This window comes from Haemorhous mexicanus, chromosome 16 (genome assembly GCF_027477595.1).
Source record: "Haemorhous mexicanus isolate bHaeMex1 chromosome 16, bHaeMex1.pri, whole genome shotgun sequence".
NCBI lineage: Eukaryota > Metazoa > Chordata > Aves > Passeriformes > Fringillidae > Haemorhous > Haemorhous mexicanus.
Genome location: NC_082356.1, coordinates 7984915 through 8007508, shown reverse-complemented (window position 1 = coordinate 8007508; position 22594 = coordinate 7984915). Strand labels below are relative to the sequence as shown.

At 54.6% G+C, this 22594-nt stretch overlaps 1 long non-coding RNA gene and 1 pseudogene across 1 annotated transcript; one reads left to right on the top strand and one right to left on the bottom strand.

The window, feature by feature from the left end:
- LOC132334706 (zinc finger protein 850-like) overlaps positions 1 to 22594 on the bottom strand; it is a 1213125-nt pseudogene that overhangs the window by 1089316 nt on the left and 101215 nt on the right.
- On the top strand, positions 6439 to 7719 carry LOC132334868 (uncharacterized). Its single transcript, XR_009488511.1, has 2 exons — positions 6439 to 7136; positions 7443 to 7719. It is a non-coding gene; the product is annotated as an uncharacterized LOC132334868 (long non-coding RNA).

Genomic DNA, 22594 nt, shown 5'->3' with positions numbered 1-22594 from the left:
CCTGCGCTCCCACAGGGAAATCCTGGGCTCTCAGTGCTCTCAAAGAACACTTGGGCCACACACAGCCCCAGCAGCTCAGGGGGGACATGCCAGGAGTCTCCCAGTTGCCAAAGCCCTCGCAGATTCCAGCCTAGAACAGGCTCTCACGGGTGATGTCCCATGTGTCCCCAGGCTGCTGAGGAGCCGGCAGCTCCCACGCACTCACAGCACCTGCATGGGGACACACCTGCACTCTCCATCCTCTGAAAGACCTGCGGTGTCACACACCGCCACACTGGCTCCCTGGGCACATTCCAGCCATCTCCAGGCTGCCCAAGGCTCAGGAGGTCACGTGCTGTCACAGGAACTATGTGGTGACATGCCTCAGCTCTCCATGTTCCAAAAGAACCCTGAGTTCCCAGGCGGTCCCAGCAGAGCCCAGGTGCACATCTCAGGAGGCTGCAGGCTGCTGAGAAGCCCTGGTGTCACAGGCAGTGCCAGGGCCTCAGTGTTCACAGTCCAGGGCTCTCCACGCTGCCAAAGACCTGGCATGGCACAGGCACTTGGACATCACTGCAAGGATGATGGCAAAGCTGTGGGCAGAGAAAAATTTCATAGCAAAGCCACAACAGAACAAAGTGCATTGCCAAGCTTCACTCTACTGCTTACACCATGCTTAAGGCACAGCCAGGAAAGGCAACAATCAAAAATCCAGAGTCAGTCAATGCAAAATGGCACTAAATCAACACAATCTGTGTCTGTGTGTGTTTGTGTATCTTTGTGAAGATGATAGCAAGAGTAAGGATCAAAAGAACCTGATGTTGGGAAGGATGAAAGTTGGACAAGAAAGTCTCACAGATACGTATGTATGGCAGAAAGATTTTTAAATGTGGAGTCTGATGAAGGAATAGAGTTAGAAGCAAGTTTTGATATAGAAGAAAAGAATTTCTGAACCAGTCTTACTGGATAACCAAAAAGGCAAAGGGTATGTTAGTTAGAAGGGTTTTTCATGACTTAGAGCAAAGGATAAACCACCTCAAACAAGAAGATGTTTTTACCAAGCTGGAAGATAGCACAGGCAAACAAGCCTGCCGATGTGGCAAGTAGAAAAAAGGTCTCAGAATTTTCCACTGCAAGAAAACTGAAAAACAACTTCTAGCTTAAACTGTAATGTACTAACTTTTAGTGATTGGAGAATAGTAACATGAATATAGTAATTATAGGAGTTATGATAGGCTATAGATAATAGTTAAGGGATAGATTGGTTCTACTGTATTAAGATGCTAAGCAAAGTATATAATGCACTGTAACCAAAGCCAAAGGGTCTCCAGGCCTGCCTGCAGCTGGAGCTGACAGCTGTAGGCACAGGCTCTGTTGCCCACGACCCTGGACTGCTGCTGTGGCAGTGCCTCTCTGAGTGTGTGCACGGAGTCACCCCGGCTTGCTCCGGCACAGCGAGCAGCGGGGGACACTTTCCCTTCCTCGGGAGGTCGGGAGAGCGGCTAAGGCTTTCACCTTTCTGACAAGACACCAGCACAACATTGGTAGAAGAGAGTGGACTACAGCTGGGTGCAAAGTCAAGGTTTATTCGGAGCTCTAACGAGATTCCTAACCCAGGGAAACCAGCCAGGTGGAGACAGCAAGAATGGGGTGTGCAGGGTGTTATAAAGGGGTGGGAAGATTGACATTAAAAGGATGGGAAGAGGCAGCAGGGGCAGAACCATTCTAACAGAGGGGAACTGGGATAAACCAAAGTACAACCTAATGCAACTAAAACATATAATAACACAATACAACATGCTGTAACGTCTTGGATTGAATAAATTGCATTTTGAAGAGCCACCTGGAGTCCCACATCTCTCATTTAGGCTCTTACAGTAGCGCCCACGTTTTAGTTGGCGAACTTGAACTTATTGGCAGTAAGAGACCTCCCGGTGAACTCAGTAGGAGGCGGCCACAAGGATCAGGCACCTGGAAGGAGGGTGACCAAGGCCCGGACAGGAGTTGCTGCTGGACAGAGCCTCTATGTACAGCGCCTACTGCATAGCTGGACAGCAGGTGAGCACCGGGAATAATGGGGCAGAATAAGTCTGTTCCGCAGAGAGATGTGTATCAGCATTTAAAATCTTTATGTGCATCAAGACCAAAAAACCTTGCAAATCAAAAGCTCAAAGAGCTTTTAAAAGGGACTATAGCTCATATTCCAAATGCTGACTCTGAAGCCTTCTATACCAGAGAGGTTTGGGACTCTGTGGGGGTTAAATTGTATAATGCTATCTCTCGGCGTGACAAAACAACAGCGGAACTTCTCCCTGCTTGCCGAGTCCTAGTGGAAATCTGCCATGAATGCCCAGCCGCCACGCCCCTCTCCGCCCCCACTGCACCTGAACTCTCGCAGCCACAGCCTCGGCCAGCTTCTCCAGCTGTGAGAGTGGGGGAAGAAGAAAGGGGGGAAGGGAACAGAAACTGCTGCTGCTCCGGCCCAGAGCCGGATCCCGAATCCTGGATCCCACTGCCCTTCTGCCTGCGCCGGGGAAAGGCGCCGCCGTCCCAGCCTGCCCCGTTCCCGGCCCGCTCGCACCGCCGGCTCCCGCAGCCCCGCGCTCGGCCCTGGCTCCGGCCCCGCGGGGCTCCGACCTGCACGGCGGGGCCGGCCTGGGCTCCATGGCCAAGGTGCACGGAAGTTGGAAGTTAACTCCGTTAAACCAGCGAGACCTGCATCTCATCGCTGGGCAGGTCTCCACCGGCAACAAGAACCACTGAAAGAGACAAAAATCATCCCCCAGATCTCCTACTCCTACAGCTTTGGAGAAAATTACCAATGCTCTGCAAAACAGACAAGCACATTGTTAGGTTCCAGATAAACCTTTTTTCCTTGCAGTTCTAGGAGAAACACTGAGACTGTATGGCTTCATCTTCCAGTGGGACTCTTCTCAAAATAATCCTTTGTTAATAATTGAATGGGTTTTTCTTTCTTACAGGCCACCAAAGACAATCACTTTTAGAGATGATTTCTCAAACTGTCATTAAGGGCAGGGCAAGGCTTCCTGACATAGCAGATTGTGAATTTAAAATCATCTCTTTACCTGTGATTAAATCCTATTTTGATTGGGCCATGCAAAAGTCAGAAGATTTACTGTATGCCTTGTTAGATTTTCCAGGTGTTTGCTCCATTCATTAACCAGCACACAAACTGATCAAAGCTAAATTATGCTACAAAGAGAAACCTCTTATCAGTGAAGAGCCTTTAGATGCAGTTGCTCTCTTCACTGATGGGTCAGGACAAACACACAAGGCAGTGGTTACCTGGCAAAATAAAAACACTGAATCCTGAGAACAAGACATTCAAAAGGTCAAAAGTTCTCCTCTGATTGTTGAATTGGCTGCAGCTGTAAGAGCATTTCAGCTCTTCCCAGAACCTTTTAACTTAGTCACTGATTCTGCATATTGTTAAGAGAATTGAGGGGTCTGTTTAAAAAGATGTTAGCAGGGACAAATTGTGTCTTTGGCTTACCTGTCTGTATCAAATTTAGTTACACAGAACTAATCCTTACTTTGTTGCTCACATTAGAGCTTACTCCAGGCTCCCAGGATTTATGGCAGAAGGGAATGCACGAGCTGATGCATTGCCACAGCAGCATGTGATGAGGGAGCTGCAGGAGACAGTAAAGATTGCACCTCTGTGCCTCCTGCAGCTACCTTGCCTAACATTGTTGAACAAACTAAATTGAGTCATGCCTTTTTTCAGCAAAATGCACAGGCCCTCAGACGAGATTTTCACATCTCCCTAGAGCAAGCACAAGCCCATGTAGGGGCTTGCCCTGACTGCCAGCTAGTTCAAACTATCCCTTCTACAGGAGCCACCAACCCAAGGGGGTTGGAAGGTTTGCAGAAGGGGCAAACAGATGTCACAAAGTACCCTTCTATTGGGAAATTTAAAAATATCCATGTCTCTATTGATACATTTTCAAAAGCAGTTTTTGCATCTGTACATACAGGAGAAACAGCTAAGCATGTTTGCCAGCATTTTTCACAAGCATTTTCCTCACTGGGTGTCCCTCAAGAAATTAAAACTGATAATGGTCCTTCATAAGCCACACAAGAATGGGCCACATTTTTAAATGACTGGGGTGTTCACCATACATTTGGTATTCCCTCCTCTCCCACAGGTCAGGGAAGCTGCAAGATGGGTTTCTCAGGGCACGCAAGAAACGGCCTTGTCTCTGGGGCCACAGCTGGCTGTGCTGCTGGGGCTCTGAGGAGCGCTGATTTGAGAGGCTCTCTGTCTGCCAGGGCCATCTGAGCCAGGGAGGATTTTTCTTTTCTTTAAGATTGGTTTTTTCCTTCTTTTTAGTTTTTCTTTAAGCTATAAATATAGAATGTGTTCTAATACCCAGACTCCCAGGAGCTTTCTTTGGTGCCCAGTGTCTGCAGGGCACAGGGGAGGAGGGGAAAACGGGTCCTTGTGCCAAGCGAGCTGCCCAGGCGTGCAGTGGGGAAGGGGAAATGGCCAGAAGCCCCTTGGCCTTTGGTGGTTCTGCTGAAGCCTTTGTGCTGGCGACAGAGCGGCTGGGCAGGGGCTGGAGCTGTAGGGATCCCTGCCAGACTGGTGCCTGGAGATGGCCACAAGTCCTCCTGCCCAGCCAGGAAGGGATATCTGTGTCCCCTCGAGGCTGCGCCGTTGCTGGGCAGGCTGGCTGGGCTGGGGGAGACCCTGAGGGGACCCTGAGGGGCGGTGGGAGGCCGTGAAGGGATGAGGTGCTACACAGGCCCTGACGGGACAAGGCGGTGGGAAGGCATGCGGGCCCTGTGGGAGGGAGTGGGGGGCAGGAGGCTCCAAGGGGACAGAAGTGGGTAGGAACACAGGCTGGTGGGAAGCCCTGAGGAATGGGTGTCAGAGGCCATAAGAAGCTCCAGGCTGCCGCCTTGTCCCTGACAGCCGGCTGCTCTGGTGCTTTCCCAGAGAGGCTCCCACGCCTGGGGCAGAAGCCCTGGAGGCTGGGCCTCAGCAGGAGTGTGGGGACACCCCCGAGGTGCCCAGGCTGGGCTGGCTGAGGACAAGGAGGGCAAGGGGGCCCTGCCGGGGCACGGTCACTGGGTGCTGCCAGGGCAGGGGGCAGAGCAGGGCTGGCGGCCAGCCCAGCCCCCGTGGCTGCCCAGGCCACGGTGCTGAGGATGAGGCCCTGCTGACACAGAGCTCTGGGCCCGCAGAGCTTCTGCCTCCATGGCGAGGGCAGCGATGTCTCCTCCAGCAGGGCTGCTGAGTCGCTGCTGCCAAAGCAGCTCTGAACACCACAGAAACAGCACCAGAGCAGCACAGGAACAGCAGCACCCCGAACGCCGGCACCTGCTCAAGGAGGCGTCTGCACCAGCCACCCTTCAAAAGGGGGCAATACTGTGGGCACTGTTGCATGTGATTTAGCAAAAGGCTTCAGCATACTTGGCCACAATGGCTTTCTCTTGGCTTGCCAGCCTCACAGCAGGACATGGCCGCTTCCAGCACTTGCCTTGGCTGCTCCTTTAAGGGGCTGACACCATCATCAGAGAAACAGAACAGCTTCTCCTCCCAGAGTTATCCCTGTCCTCTGCACTTCTCCAGGTGTCTGCCTTGATGTTCACCAGGGTCTTCCCTGTTTGTGGCCATCCACTGCCGTGCTCAGTACGCAGCCAGTCGTATTTGCACATGAGCTGCCATAGGAGGACACACAGTAAGTGGACAGTTGAATAGCAGAGGAGGGGCCAATTCTTTTTCTTTCAGAGTGCAAGAAAGACAGAAAAGCAGAAGGAAACATGACAGTGTTTTGGTGGAGTCTCTTTGTGCTGTGGAATTCTGTAGCTGTTGGTGTTTCTGTGCTACTGCTAATCCCTTCCTTGAAAAAAATCATCCCAGGAAGGAGCAACATCATCTGGCACATACCAAATGTTGCCACCAGGTGCTCCTACCAAGAGCCCCTGTAGGATGGAGCACAGCCCTCAGTGCAGGTCGGCTTTGGCTGCCCTCTGGCAGAGAAGCCCTCCGGAGGCACAGGTCTCTGGGGCAGGAGATGGGCACCAGTGCTGCGCCAGGGCTCGGGGAGACTCTGCTTGTGCGGGGACTCTGCCACACGGGCTGATGTCAGTGCTCCGCGGGGCCCAGGGCTCAGAGCAGCATTGGTGCCCTGGCCCACACGTTCCTCGTCTGTGTCACAGGGACACACTTAGCACCAGTGTCAGAGTCCTGCTCAGACTGTGTCTTTGCCTTTCGGAGTCACTTTGCATTGGCATGTGGGGCACTGATATGTAATACTTTGTGTCCATAATTTCTGTGGGACCCCTGTGGAACCAAACCCCCACCCCTCTGTTCAGCTGTCAGGGGTGCAGATATGGGTGCTGTCAGGAAAAGTATTGTTTTAAATACATATTAGAATATTGGCTTTTTGCAAATATTTAGATGGATTCTGTATCTATATTAGAGTAACTTTGCTATAAAAATTTAGGCTTTTTTTTGTTGTTAACTAAGCCTAGACATAGTAGTGAAATAGCTGCTATAGTATGCCTGTGTTAAACTGCCTGCTTGGTTGGGATAACATTCAATGAACATCTGATGGAGCCCCTGCTGCTGACATGCCATTTATCAGCACCCACTGTCTGTAGAAAACATAGACCAAAGCCCAAACAGGAGGTGATAACAAGGGCGGACTCAAACCACAGCCACGAAAGGCACATGCTCTGAAAAGGTGGACCCGAGGAGCAGCCATGCTAAACAATTCTTGGAACATGTAAACTAGTTTGGGGAAAAGTTTAAATATGCATAATTGTTTATGACTATGCAGTAGGCTGATGCAATAGAAAGGGTATGTAAAGGACATCTCTGAAATAGCAGATTTGCTCTTGGCTGAATGCAGAGCACCCACCGCAAAAACTTTGCTTTATTCTCTTTGTCTCTTATTGTTCTTTATTCAACTTTTAAACTTTTACAGGAGAGTGAACCTCGTTTTTCACAATGGGAATAAAATGGGGCATGGGATGCTCAAATGCTTCAAGAAAGCACCAAACAACCCAAGCACCACATTCCCCTCATGCCTGGGCTTGCAGTCCAGCAGCTCAAGTAGAAGAGTCTTCCAGGAGCTCAGGGGAGCAGCAGCTCTCATGCTGAGGCACAGCCTGTGGAGAAAGGGGTGAGTGGCCCAAATGTGTGCTTTGGAAAACAGAGCTGCGTTTCTAAATGCTGTCAGAACTCTCTCTAATAGACCTGTGGTGGCTGAGGGATGTACGTGGGAAGGGTTTGCCAGCCTTGAGCTGGACTTGTTGATCATCTGAGCTCTGTTCTGTCTGGGAGCCTGTTCCTTTCCCCTTGCCCAAGGGCAGAGTGTTGGTGAGGGCTGGAGTTGGAGGCTGTGTCTGCCCCGAGAGCCGGAACCCTGGGGCTCCAGGTGCTCCTGCCAGCGTGGGCTTGTCTGAGCCGGGCCTTGTGTCTCTTTCAGGTGTCCCTGCTGATGTCACAGCTGGCCCAGGACCGACAGGACCACCTGGAGAGCTGTGCAGGGAGCAGGCAGGAGACACGAGGTGCAGAAGGGACCTCCTTGCTTCCTGAATATCTCAGAGAGGAGCCAGGCTGCAGCTGGATGCAGTCCTAGACTTAGTCAATAGTTTATGTTTAAAGAATAGTATAGGTGTAACTGAGCCTTTATACAACTGTGTTCCATAGGATGAAAGATATATTTATAGAAAAATAAAGAGTTTATTATGATCACCATGAAACTAATGGATCTATATCAGGGTTATTCACTACCCAGTGCAGAGACCTATAACTTCCAGTACAGTGCATTACATCTGAAGCAACATTGAAGCAATTCTAGTCAAGCCAGCAAAACCAAATCTTAATTAAAGATTGATACTACTCACCCACACCAATGACCACAGGCAAACGTTTCTCTCAGCCTCAAGGTGTGACCTTGAAAAGTATCCTCACTCCAGGAAGGAATCTGCAGAAGGGAGCCATGTGCCATGAACCACTTTGGTGGGGGCAGGAGAAACCTGCCAAGTGTGGAGCTTTTTCATTTGTCCTTAGCAAACTGTAGCCTGTTTTTTCTCAGAGTCACAGAATCTCAGGCTGGGGGAGGCTGGAGGCACCTCTGGAGGTCACCTTGCCCAGCCCCTGCTCCATCAGGGCCACCCAGAGCCAGCTGCCCAGGTGTGTCCAGGTGGCTTTTGAGTCTCACCAGGGATGGAGACTCCCCCACCTCCCCAGGCACCTGCACCAGTGCTCAGCCACCCTCCCAGTGCAGAAATGTCTCCTGAGCTCGGAGGGCCCCTCCTGTGTGTCACTTTGTGCCCGAGGCCTCTTGGACTGTCCCTGGCCCTGTCCCCTCTGCAGCCTCCCCCCAGGTATTTATCCCCATGGATGAGATGCCCTGAGCCTGCTCTGCTCCAAGCTGGGCAGTCCCAGCTCTCTCAGCCTCTCCTCATGGCAGAGACGCTCCAGTCCCTCCATCACCTTCATGGCCCTGTGCTGGACTCTGTCCAGTCTGTCCCTGTGTCCAGTACTTGGCAGCCCAGCTCTGGGCCCAGCACTCCAGGGCTGGCCTCTCTGGTGTGGAGCAGAGGGAAAGGATCCCTTCCCTCTGCCAGCTGTGACACAGCTCCCAGTGCAGCCCAGGACGCTGTTCTGCATTGCTGCAGGAGCACATTGGGCATCCTGGTGTCCAGCAGAACCCTGCCAAACTTCACTTTTCCAACTGGGTGGCCCCCAGCAGATACCGGTGCCTGTGGTTGTTCCTTCCCAAGGACAGGACTCAGCTCTTGTCATTGAACTGTCACCCTTGTTGAACTGTCCCTCTGGATGGCAGCACTTCTCTCTGGCAGATCAGCCACTCCTCCTGGTTTGTGGGAGGGCACAGCCTGGCCCCCTCACCCAGTTTACTAACAAAGGTGTCAGAAAGGACTGGACTCAGCATTGTCCTGCAGGGTCCACTGTGGGGACCCTGGGGTCATCCCCTAGCTTAGGGAGATACAAGAAGCTTCCCTCAAAAAGCTGTTAGGACCTTTTTGGCTCTTTCCCTTGTTTCTATGTCTGTTCCTATGTCCCTGAGCCACTCCCTCCTTATTTCCTGACTGGCCCTCATTTTTGTACTGCCTGGAGACCAGGTTCACCCCCAGCCCCTCGGGAGGGACAAACCTCGGGTGTCCCTGAGTGTGCCTGGGGACTGGGAACATCTCAGGCACGGCTGAATTAAACATCTCTAAATACCATGCAAAGGCTCTTTTTGCTTCCTTACCCTGGACTTTACTAGCAGCTATTCAGGCTGCAACAGTCCACCGCTAGACTTTGTGCCACTGCTCACCAGGGTTCTAAGAAGGGAGATTCTGTGCAAGGCGTTTTTGCTTGTATGTACTTAGTCAGAAAGAATTGGCAGGATTTACAACAGGGATTTCTGCTCCATATCTTATGTGGGAAAAAATGGAATGATCAATGCTTCCTCTCACTGGTGGTGGGTAAAGTGGTCCCGTTGTTGGTGGCAGTGGATGTCACCTGCACAGGAGCTGTGCCAGACTGGTGTGACATACTGTGGGAAGGAGCACTCTGAGGGAGGTAAAAGCTGGGCTGTAAAGTTCATTCAAAGACTATTCATCAAACCATAGAAGCCCCTGTTTTGTGACGATCAGGAACAATTCCTAGGCAAGGGCTGAAGCTGCATATCTGTGAGTTCCTTTATCTCCTAGGTCAATTTCTCCATTAATGATAGCAGATTGTCCTGGCTTAAAAGACAGATGTCTTCCAAGAAAGCTGGGAATCTTCCTGGGATGGAGAAATAGCCCCCTCCCTCCAAATCATTACAACTCAAAATTACAGGGCTTCCAGGCAAAGATATGGGAAAAGAAATATGAGTTATTTTCTAGAATATATGGATATAGGTGAACAAGAGAGAAAAGCCACCAACATTTCCCAAAGCAATGCCAGACCCTTCCCCCCGGCTGAGCAGTTCTGCCTTTGCTGTAGTTATGACCACAACCGGCAGATGGCGCTGTGAGCTGCCGGCAGGGCAGAGCGGCTGCAGTGACTCTGCCCTGGCTCCGGGGGGCGCTGTTGGCCCAGGGGGCTCCAGGGACCCCAGCTGCGAGCCCTGAGCCACCCCAGGGGTAACGGCGACCTCGGGGACAGAGGGAAGCTGGGGCTCTGCTTTCCCCAGGTTCTCACCTGTCTGTGGCAGTATCCTGGCCATGGCAGCTCTGCTGTGGTTCCAGTCAAACAGCACCTGGGGCTCCCTCTCTCCAGAGAGAGAGAGAATAGGTGGGGTGGTCCCGTTTCCCCTCCAGCACCCACACAGATGGTGAGGATCTTCCTGGCAATGGCAAGTGTGGAAAAGTCCCTGTCAGCCAGCAGCTGCTGCAAGCAATGGGCTCACCTATGGCTGGCAAGGAGAATTCTGAAGCAGGGCCGGGTCGAGCATCAAAAACTGCCCAAACTGCCCTGCTCCTCGCATGGCCAGCTGGTTCTTCCCTCAGCAAGCCAGTGCCCAACCCTGCCCTCCCTCCCTGGAAGCTTCCAGTGGAAGGGGAGAGTCATTGGCCAGTTCTTTTGCATCTCAATTGCCCCACAGGCAATTCATTCCCCACAGGCATCAGCTGCCCTCTCCTCGCCACATCGCCCTATTCAGGTAAGAAATTAGAGAAAATTCACCAAAAAAACAACCCCAAACACACAACATTTCCCACCCTGAATTTTTTCCATACCAACATGTTACATCAAACTTTGACTTTAAAACTGTATGCATACATGTATCCTAATTATATACATTCATACATACCTGCAGATATGGATACAGGCACAGTGTTTTGGGCAATTCACCCCAAAAACAAGGTCCCCTGGAGATATCCATTGTGTTTATCCATCTTTCTGCATCACCCACCAAGTGCAACCTGGTCCCTGAGCAAAGACAACCCCACAGGTGGGTTTGTCTTTGATCAAGGCAGAATTAATCCAAACAGGCTTTCCTAGCACACCTCCCATGTGCACCACCAGAACATTGTCTCCACCTGCTGTGCACAGGGGCTCGGATTGGGCAGAGGCTATTAACTAACCATGTAGCCTTTGCTAAATGCAGCTCCCACTGCTTGAGGGTCCCATCTTTCCATTGCCTTCAATGTTTTTTTGAAGTGTTCATTGCCCTGCTGAACTTTCCTGACCGCTGGTGCATGGTCGGGAATGTGATGTAGCCACTCAATGCCAGCTTCTCTAGCCCAGGTGTTGTTAGGGCTGTCCTTGAGATGAGTCCCTTTGTTGGACTCAATTCTCTCTCTCAAAACTCAATTCTCAATGCCTCCAAAGGACCTGCTTTTCCAGGCCCAGGATGGTGCTCTGGGCAGCGCCATGAGGTGCAGGGTAGGTCTCCAGCCACCCAGGGGTGGCTTTTACCATTGGGAGCACGTAGCACTTGCCTTGGTGGGTTGGAGGCAGTGATGTAGTCAATGTGCCAGGCCTCTCCATGCTTCTGTTTGAACCATGACCCCCCATACCACAGGGGCTTCACCCACTTAGCTTGCTTGATGGCAGCTCACATCTCACAATCATGGATAACCTGGGAGATGCTGCCCATGGTTACATCCACCCCTGGGTCTCATGCCCACCTATAGGTAGCAGCTCTGCCCTGCTGGCCTGAGGCATCATGGGCCCACTGAGCTGTGAACAACTGTCCCTTGTGTTGCCAGTCCAAACCTATCTGTAACACTTTGATTTTGCAGCCTGATCCACCTGTTCACTCTTTCAGTGCTCCTCATTAGCCCAACTCTTGGGCATGTGGGCACCCACACGACAGACTTTCACAGATAGCTTCTCTACCCGAGTGGCAATGTCTTGCCATTCGTCTGCAGCCCAGATCGCTTTTCCCCTATGCTTCCAATTGGCCTTTTTCCACCTTTCCAGCCAGGAAAGGCCTCCACAGAGCATTGTCTAGCATACATGAGTCAGTGTAAAGAGAGTTCTGGCCACTTCTCTCCCTCAGCAATGTTCAGGGCCAACTGGACGGCTTTGAGTTCAGCAAGTTGGCTCAATCCACCCTCTCCTTCAGTAGCTTCTGCAGCCTGTCCCGTGGGGCTCCATTCAGCTGCTTTGCACGTTCAGTTCATCCTTACAATGCGACAGGAACCGTCAGTGAAAGGAGCATAGTGTGTTTCTCCTTGTGGCAGCTGGTTGTAAGGTGGAGCTTCCTCAGCACACGACACCTGTTCCTGCCCCTCTTCTTCCGGTAGATTAAAGTTCTCACCTTCAGGCCAATTCATAATTATCTCCAAGATCCCTGAGCAGCTTGTCTTTCCAATACTGGCGTGCTGTGCGATGAGGGCAATCCATTTGCACCTGCACTATGCCTTGCTGTACCTGGACAGCCCACAGGAGTCCCTGTGACAGGCGGCCATAAGGTTCATGTGTGAGCCACGAGCCTGGGCTTCCCCTGCCCTGCCCTGCCCCACCTTGCCCTGCCCCGCCCTGCCCCACCCAACCCCTCCCTGCAGCGCCCAACTCCACCCTGGCCTGCCACACCCAGCCCTGCTCCTCCCTTGCCTACCTCACCTTGTCCCACCCCATCCCAGCCCTGCACATCCACACTTTACCCAGCCCCAGCCCTGCACATCCACACTTTACCCAGCCCCTCCCAGCCACACCCAACCGTGCCCAGCCACACCTTGCTCTGCACAGGTCTGCCCACAGCGCCCTGCCATGCTGAACTGGGCCCCGCCCTGCCAAACCCCGCCCCACCCCGCCCCATCCCAGGCCTTCCCTGCCACACCCCACTCCGCCTCACACTTCTCTGCCCTGCCAAACCCTGTCCCACCCTGCCCTGCCCCATTCAGCTCCGCCCTGCACTGCCCAAACCTGCCTCACCCAGCCCCATCCAACCACCCCCAACTCTGCGCCACCCAATCCTGTTTCTCCTCACCCTGACACAGCTCGGCCCCAGCTGCGGCCTCGGCAGCGCCATCCCTGCCCGGCCCCGTGGAGCCCCGGCTGCCCTCAGTGCTGCTGCCGCCCTCTGGCAGCCGTGCCCTGGGGCAGCAGCGTGCGGCCAGGGCCCGGGCTGAGCCCTGCCGGGCCAGCAGGGCGTGTGGCCACAGGGCTGGCAGGGAGCTGTGCTGCTGGGGCCGTGACAGGCTCTGTGTTCTCAGGAATGGCTGACCGGCACCTCAGCGTGTTGGGAAGGATGAAAGTTTGACAAGAAAGTCTCATAGATATGTATGCTTAGCAGAAAGATTTTTAAATATGGAGTCTGATGAAGGAATAGAGTTGGAAGCAAGTTTTAATATAGAAGAAAAGAATTGCTGAACCAGTCTTACTGGATAACCAAGGAGGCAAAGGGGATGTTAGTTAAAAGGGGTTTGTATGAGTTAGAGCAAAGGATAAAACAACCTCAAACAAGATGTTTTACCAAGGAGAAAGATAGCACAGGCAAACAAGTCAGCAAAGTTGCAAGTAGAAAAAGTTCTCAGAATTTTCCACTGCAAGAAAACTGAAAAACAACTTCTAGCTTAAACTGTAATGTACTAACTTTTAGTGATTGGAGAATAGTAACATGAATATGGTAATTATAGTAGTTATGACAGGTTATAGGTAATAGTTAAGGTATAGATTGGTTCTACTGTATTAAGATGCTCAGCAAAGAAAAGTATATAATGCACTGTAACCAAAGCCTAAGGGTCTCCAGGCCTGCCTGCAGCTGGAGCTGACAGCTGTAGGCACAGCTCTGTCGCCCATGACCCTGGACGGCTGTAACATCTTGGATGGAATAAACTGCATTTTGGAGAGCCGCCTGGAGTCCCACATCATCTGGTGTTTGCTGGCACCACCAGTGCTCAGATCCAGCAGTCTCCCACTGGCAGCATAGCCCAAGTCCAGCAGTTTGCTGGCACAGAAAGCCAAAACCCGGCAATTTTCTGGTGCCAGCACCAGCACCAGCCAGCAATCTGCTCTTAGTTGGCATTGCCAGTACCCAGATCTGGCAATTTCCCAGTGCTGGCACAACCCAAATGCAGCAATTTTCTGGCAAACAAAGCCAAAACCTGGCAACTTCCTGGTGCTGCCACCAGCACCACCCAGATCGGGTGTTGGCTGCCACTGCCTGTGCCCAGATCCAGAAATTTCATGGTTCCAGCACAGCCCAAGTGCAGCAAGTTTTTGGAAAAGAAAGACAAAACTGGGCAATTTCCTGGTGCCAGGACTATCACTGCCCAGATCTGGGGTTTCCTGGAACTGCCAGTACCCAGATCCAGAAATTTCCCGGTGCTGGCAGAGCCCAAGTGCAGCCATTTGCTGGCACAGAAAGCCAAAACCCAGCAAATACCTGGTGCCAGCACCAACCATCTGGTGTTTGCCAGCACTGCCAGTGCCCAGATCTGGAATTTTTCAAATAATTGCTGGCACAGAAAGTTAATATTTGGTAATTTCCTGGTGGCAGCACATTCCCCGCCAAGATCTGATGTTTGCTGGCACTGCCAGTGCCCACATCTGCCAAATTCTCTGTTCCGATGCCGCCCATGTCCAGCACTTTGCTTACAAAGAAAGCTAAAACCTGGTAATATCCCCTTGCCAGCACCGCCAATCTGGTGATTGCTGGCAGCAGGACCCCAGGAAGGAAGAAAGGAAAGAAGGAAGGAAAAGACAAAGGGATACAGATCCAGTCCTTCCTGGAGCCTGGAATGGGATATTTGCTGGCACTGCCAGTGCCCAGATCTGGAAATTTCCCTATTCTGGCACAGCCCAAGTGCAGCAATTTGCTGGCACAGAAATCCAAAACCCGGCCACTTCCTGCTCCTGGGTCTGGGACCTCCCACATCTTCTGTTTGCTGTGCCAGTGCCCAGATTTGGAAATTTCCCAGTGCCAGCAGAGCCCAAATCCAGCAGATTTCTGTCGCTGGCAACGACACGACCCAGATCTGGTGTTTGCTGGCAGCGCCAGCGCCCAGATCTGAAAACTTCCTGGTGCTGCCACAGCCCAAGTCCAGTGATTTGCTGGCACAGAAAGACAAAATTTGGAAATTTCCAGGTTCTGGCTCCAGCAACATCAAGATCTGGTGCTGCACACACAGTGCAGTGTGGAAAGCCAAGAGAAGCGGCAGCTGGTGGCTGCAGAAGTTCAACCTTGTTTCTCCACAAGAGGTTCTTGAAAAGAACAGACAGGAGAAGATTCCTGAAAAACTGAAACAGCTTTCCAGAGGTGAAATGAAAATGAAAGACACAATCCTGGACGTTTTCTTATATTTATTTCTATGCTCCCCTTCTCCATGTTGCACTACTTCTCCATCCCAGTAATTGTAGATGCACCTCACCTACAAGATTGGTGACTTAGCAAGTTTTAGGCACTCTAAAATACCATGAGCCACACACACTTTTCCTTGCCCTGTTTTTACTGGAAAGCAACACTGGAGATGAAAGTGCAATGCTGGGGTCAGGTAGGAATCCTACACCAAGGGAAGGTGCCCCGACAGTGTTTGACCCTCAGCAAGGACAATGCACAGCAGCAAGCGAGGGGATTGCTCTGCCAGCGTGCAGGAGTCAGGGCTCTCCATCTGGGCTCAACACTGAAAAGTTCCCGTGTTCGGAAAGACGAAGGGGCTGTCCCCGGGGCGCGCGGGGCTCGGCCGTGGGGCTCGTGGGGCGAGCGGGGAACGGACACGGGGACGAACGGCCCCGGGGCTTCAGTTGCAGCGGCAGCGGCGGCAGCAGCAGCAGCCTCGGCAGCGGCAGCGGCAGCAGTAGCAGCGGCAGCAGAAAAAACAGAGAAGCCTCTACACTCTTTTTTTCTTTCTCTTTTTCTTTCTCTCCCTTTCCCGCTCTCGGGCACCCCTCTCTCGGAGCCCGTTTCCCGGCGTTCCTCTCCTCTCCCCGCCTCCCTCTCTCCCCTTGCCGGGCACGGCCATGCCCCCAGCCCGCCCCCTGCCCCGGGCGGGGCTGCCCCGTCCCCGTCCCCGTCCCCGTCCCCGTCCCCGTCCCCGGGCGTCCCGCCGCAGTCTCGCCTCCGCCCGGCTCTGGCCGTACTGGCGGTGGCGCTGCTGGGCGGGCATCAGTGCCTGGGGCTCGGGCGGCATCGCCGCCCTTTGTCTCCGCCTGGCCCGAGCCCGGCCCCGGCCCCGACGCCGGGCCGGACGCAGAGTCCAGTCTCGACCCCGACCCCGGCCCCGGCTCCTCCCGGGGCCCGCAGAGGACACACGTGGCGCGGCCGCTCCCGCCGCCTCCGCCGCGGCTTCCCCGGCCCGAGCTCCGCCGCTCGGCAGCGCGGCCGCCGGCCCCGAGCCTCCCGTGTCGCGTTCCCAAGAGCGAACGCCCGGGGATGGCCGGCCCGGGGCGGGTGAGGGGCGCTCGGGGGCCGTGGCTGGCCCCGGGCCGAGCGCTGACAGCCGCGTCCCGCCCGCAGGGAAGGCGCAGGAGACCCTGCAGGAGCGGTACCGGCTGGGTTCGCTGCTGGGGCGCGGCGGCTTCGGCAGCGTCTTCGCGGCCACGCGGCTCTCGGACGGCGCCCCGGTGAGCGGCGGGGCCGGCGGCGGGCACAGGAGGAGGGGGCGGAGGAGGATGGGGCTGTGCCTGGGCAGGGCGGGCGGCGAGCTCAGCCCGCTCTTCCCCTTGGCTTGCAGGTGGCCATCAAAAGGGTGCCACGAAACCGTGTCCGGTACTGGGGCGAGCTGGTGAGTGAGCGGAGCCAGCGGCAGAAGCCGGGGCTGCCGGGCGGGGATGAGCCGAGGCCCGGCAGGGTGGAAGCCGCCAGGACGGCTCGAGGCGGAGCGGGCGTGGGGCCAGCGCAGGGCGCAGAGCATCCCGGGCTGGGTGAGGGCTTCCCCAGGCCTGGCACGGCATCGGCCCCTACTGACGGCATCGTGCTCCTCCAGCAGCCCGACGGCACCAGCGCACCGCTGGAGATCGTGCTGCTGGACAAGGTGTCCACCGGCTTCCCCGGTGTGGTGCAGCTGCTGGAGTGGCTCGAGCTCCCCAACAAAATTGTGATGGTGCTGGAGCGGCCAGAGCGGTGTCAGGACCTGCGGGATTTCATTCGGGCACGGCGGTTCCTGTCCGAGGAGGTGGCGCGGGAGCTGTTCCGCCAGGTGCTGGAGGCCGTGCGGCACTGCACCAGCTGCGGGGTCCTGCACCGCGACATCAAACCAGAGAACATCCTGGTTGACCTGGCCACCGGGCAGGCCAAACTGATTGACTTTGGCTGTGGCACCTACCTGCAAGACACAGCCTACACGCACTTTGCAGGTGAGCCTCCACAGGGGTGTGCTCCTGGTGCTGGCATCTCATGGCCCAGCATCTCCCAGCCCAAGCTGGCTGTGGCAGAAGGGATTCTCCCTTTTGCTGCCAGTCAGGGGACTGAGTCTTCAGCTGAGTTGCTTTGGAGGGGGGCTGGGTGGGGAGCCATCTTCCAGCCCTGCTGGCAGCCTTTTCCAGCCACTCTTCCCAGGACGGGGCTGGGCTGGGGCAGCCAGCTCGACAAAAACCCCCATTGGTGGGGGTAGCAGGGAGGGGTGGCCAGAACCTGTGCCCTTGCCAGTTTGGTGTGCAGGCGAGAGGAAGGGCTTGGACTGCTCCACTCGTCCTGTTTGCCTTGGCTTCATAATATTTTTGGGGCAATGCAAGCAGGGAGGATAAGGAAATGTTTTTTTCCCCAGCACGGAGGGGTTTTCCCTTTGCATGTCATGGTCAGGCCTAGCCAGGGCTGCCCTCTTCCAACACCAGTGGCTTCTTTTGCAACCCTGAGTTTGTGCACAAGTCCCAGGTGCTGGCGAGAGGGCAGTGGTCACCCTGTGTGCCACTGATGCAGCCCCTGCACGCCCAGGGATGCTGGGGCCAGGCTGTGGGAGCAGCAGCATCCCCCTGCTGAACTCCATCTATACTCCTATTCCATAGGAACACCATCATACAGCCCCCCAGAATGGAACCACTATGGCTGGTACCACGGCGGGGCAGCAACGATCTGGTCCCTGGGCATCCTGCTGCACCAGATGGTCTGTGGGGAGCACCCTTTCAGGAGGGGCTGGAACATCTGCTGGGGCCAGCTCTCACTGCCACAAGGGCTCTCTCAAGGTGGATCCTCTTCTCTGGGCACGGGGGGAATACCAGTGCTGGGAGCCAGCAGCGGGCTCATGAGCATCCTGCTCTGGCAGCTGCTGAGGAGGGGGCACATGTCCTGCTCTCCTCCAGAACAGGGAATTGATGGGAAAGTTGAGGCCAAGCTCTGAGCGCATCCAGAATGGCCTGGGCATGGGAATAGTGGGGCAAAGCAGACAGGAGCCTTCTCCAGCTGAGCGGCAGTTTCTGCTTTCTCTCCCCAGAGTGCAAAGATCTGATCAGGTGGTGTTTAGCCGTGCACTTCTTGGACAGACCCACATTAGAAGACCTGTTCTGTGATCCTTGGGTGCAGGATATTCCTCTGCCATAGAAGAAGGGAGAGAGCCCCAGGCACACTTTGATCCAGGGCCCTGGTAAGTTCCAGCTCCACACACACCTTGGCAATCAGAAGCAAAGGAACCCAGACCTTTGTGTGCTGCCAGTGTCACTGCCCAGGGGTCATGAGATGAGAACAGCAGCCCTTGTGCTGGAGCTGAGCTGCTCTGCCCAGCACTGGTGGCCGCCATCCAAGCTGGTTCCCCCTTTGCTGGGGCAGATGCAACTCATTCTTCAGTCGGCTGCCCAGCTGCTTTTTGGCAGGGCTGGGGGGAGGGGCTGGGGTGGGTACAAAATGGGAGTGGGCTCCTGGCCCTGCCAACAGCCCCAGCACCCACCGTGGCCTGGGCTGGGGCTGGGGCAGCCAGCCCGGCACAAACAAACCCCATGGTGGGAGCAGAGGTGGGACTCCAGAACCTGTGCCCAGCTGCTTTGCTGTGCAGGCAAGGAAGGGCTTGGGCTGCTCCACTGCCCTTGTTTGCTTTGGGATCCCTGTGATTTTGGTGGCCAGTGCAGGGGGGAAGAGAGAAAGTGTGGGCTTCCCTCCCCAAGGCTGGGTTCTTCCCTAGCATGTAGGGGTTGGGCCTTCCTCAGCCTTTGACAGAGATAAGAGTTTTTCCCTTTTTGTCTCTAATCTCTTTTCCATAATGTGTTGTTTCTTTTTCCAGAGGAAGCATTCTGGGTGGTCCAGACTGGATGGGAAGTGCTTGGGAGCAGCTGTAGCGTGGATGTGCCGTGCTCTTGGGGAAGGCTGAGGACATGGTTTGGGAGCAGCTTTTCTTCCAGCCGTGGATGGCGTGAGGTGGGTCCCTGTCTGCTTGGCAGGGTGGGATCAGAGCTTTTGGGAGATGGCAGCAAGCACAGGAGCATCCTGCTCTGGGCAGCAGCTGAGGGCTGGATGTGCCCTGGCTGGCTGCAGGCTGGGCACATGTCCTGCCCTCCTGCTCTGTTCCAAAGGCAGCAGGGATGGGCAGCTCTGGGCACAGCTCTGGGCACAGCCAGCATGGCCTGGGCACCGCAGGCCTTGGCACAAGGGGACAGGAGCCCTCAGCTGACTGGCAGTTTCTGCTTTCTCTCCTTGCAGCCGGGCTCTGCGGGTGCTGAGGCTGCTCTGGGCTCTGCCAGGGCTCTGCTGGGCTCAGCCCTGGGCCCAGCTGGGCTGGCTCTGCCCTCACATTGCTCTGACAGCTTTGCATCAGACGGGCCCGTTCAGAGCACAGCGCCTGAGCTTTCTGCTTTGGCAGGTGAGTGAGACTCTCCTGCAGGCCCAGAGATTGCAGCTGGGGACACACATCCAATTGGCAAGGACCCAGACTCTCCACAGTCCCATCTAACCCCCTGGATCTGCACAGGGTGTTTTGTCTGTCCCGTTCTTCCTTCTTTATTGGCTGGAATTGTGCAATTGCACTGTTTTCCTCTAGAAGTGCCACGAGTGGGCCAAGGCTGGCGAGTGGGCCGTGTTCCTGAGGCAGTGCAGTCTGGAGCTGATGGATGGAGAATTGCCCTTCTGCACTTCCCAGCCAGAGCAAGAAGCCGTAAGTGGGATTTGGTGTCTTTAAGAAATCCCTGACAGTTTCAAAGGGAATGTGCAGCTCATTACCAGGGTGAGGAGGAAGGTCATCTTCTAAAGGATTTGGGGATTGACGGGGCTTCAATTCCCAGTCCTTCTTGGAGCTGGAAGGGCACAAAACAATTTCCTCTTGCTTTGAGCACAATTTCAAATACCAGTGTTGGAAACTAAGCCCAAAATCTTTTAAAAGGCTGCTGAGGTCAGTAAGATGGAACCATGCCATCAGCCCATTTACAATGTAAATAACTAAGTTCTCTTTTTAAAAAGATCATTTACCTCTTAATTCAAAGAATGTAACTTTGCATTTATGTTTTGTTTTTTTCACTAACATTCTGTTATGTTTTTTCACTAACCATTGATTTTATCCTTATCTTTTACAATTTATCAAGTTTTTTTTCTTTTTCTTTTTTTTCTCTTTAAATAGAAAACATGTCCTACAAAAGGAATGTCCTTTGCTCCTGGTTCCTGTGTGGAACAGCTCCCTTCCTGCTGGCTGAGCTGCTCAGGCAGAGCCCAGCAGCTCCTGGCCCTGCAGGGCTGAGGCTTTTCCCCGTTGCTGGGCACAGACTGATGGAGCAGCACTGCTGAACACGGGCACACCCAGAGGGACCAGCAGCAGCTGCCTTTGGCCACCCAAGGCTCCAAGGGCCAAACTCTGAGCAGACAGGGCTGGAAGAGACTGGCAGGCTCCCTGCTGGCTGTGCTGCCCCACTTGTGCCTGGCCCAGCTTTGCCTGGGGCAGAGGGAGAACAAGGGGCAGCTCCCTGCCAGCCCCAGCCCAGGGACCCCTCCAGCCCCAGGGCTTGGGGCACTGTCAGCACCTGCTGCTCCAGCCAGGGCTTCTGCTGGCCCTGACAGCAACAGCCAAACTGGGGCTGATCCTGAGGGAGCAGCAGCAGGGCCTGGATCTGATCTCTGACTCTGGGCCAGGGCTGCTCAAATTACCCCACAGCAGCAGCAGCAGCAGCAGCAGCAGCAGATGGAGCTGACTTTCAGCACAGCCCCTGCCCCTCTTCCCTCCCGTGTGCAGCGGTGTCACAGCAGCCTGAGGCACCTGGGAGCCCCCAGTGCCAGCAGGGACTTGAGATGGCAGCCCTGGGCTCCTGGAGATTGTGCAGGGAACGGAGCTGGGGACTCCCTGTCCATGTGGAGCTTCCAGATGGAAAAGGCTGCTGTGCCCAGGCAGCTCCAAGGGCACAGAAAGGAGGGTCTCCAGCACTGGATCTGTGCCAGTGCCACAGTCCTGGGCAGCAGCCAGCGAGCCCTGGGGGAACAGAGGGCACAGCAAGAGGGACAGAACCAGGCAAGGTCAGAGACTGGAGAGAGCCAGACCCAGGAGCAGGAACAGCTGCTCCATTGCACTCTTGGAGAAAGCTCTTGGCTGGTTCAGAGCGCTGAAAGGCGTGAAGGGCAGAGAGGAGACCACAGCAAGCAATGCTCCTGTTTCCACAGCCTCCCCTCTCTGTGTCCCAGAAGGAATTGGATGGACTGTGTTTGTCTCTCCGAGTCGTCTCGTTCAGCATGAGCAGCTCAGCACCAGGAGCTGAAGGAGCTGAAGCCTCAGGCCACAGGAGCTGGGCAAGAGGGAACTTTCTGAGCAAAGTCATGCTGCTAAAATAGCCCCAGCTGAATGCAGTGGATATAACCATGGAATCCCAGAATCCTTTCTTGGATGAGTGGGAAAGACCTCTGAGCTCACCAGTGCAGTCGGTCAGCCAGCAGTGCCAAGCCCAGCACTAAACCACGTCCCTGAAGTGCCAAGGCCTGGACAACAGCCCTGAGTGAGGCCTGGACAGCAGGCCCTGAGCCAAAGGTGCCTCTGGATGAACCTTCCACCCAAAGGTTATCTTTGTATCTGCTCCCTAATGAAATATGCATGGTCATTAGCACTGTGATAGATGTAGGCACTCCTCAGTGAAACATGCATTGACCTTTCTGGGTTTAGAAGCCAGACAAGGCCATGAAATCTGACATCTGGCCTTGTTTGGGGCTAAAGGATCAAAGTCACCTCCCCTGGTTCCTCCTGGGGCCCTGGCCAGGCTTTGGGAGGGAGCCAAGAGGAGCATGAAACCAGATGTTCCCCCACTGGAAGTGCTGTCAGTTTGTTCATCCAGCACTGTCAGAGCTGGGCCCTCTCCCAGTGGGGTTGGAGCCTCACCTGTGGCTGGGGGCACCTGCAGGAATTCCCAGTGCCCAGGAGTGGCTCTGCAGCCCTGGGCTGTGACAGCTTCCCCCAGCTGCTGTGTGGATCTGGGGGATGGAAAAGGCTGAGGGTAAATGCTGCTGGATCTTTGTTAATCACTGCAGGCAATCTTTGGTGGGGATGATTGGGTGCATTGCTGAGCTGCTCCTTTTGTGATTCTTTGCTGCTTTGAGCTGCAGGAAATGACACTGATTCCTTCAGTCAGAGTCTGTGTCCTTGGTGCTGACCCTGCCCACTGGTAAAACTGGCACAGTCTGGCCAGATGACAACAAAATGTCACTTGTTCAATGTAAATGGGAGGAATCAGTCCCATCAGAAATTCCCAGATGGGAAGCCCTTCCCTGGAGTTCCCTGGCTCTGGAGTGGGCTGAGGTTGGAGCACCGTGTGAGCAGTGGGGCAGTTAGTGAAAAGAAGCTGCACCCCTGGATGTCTTCA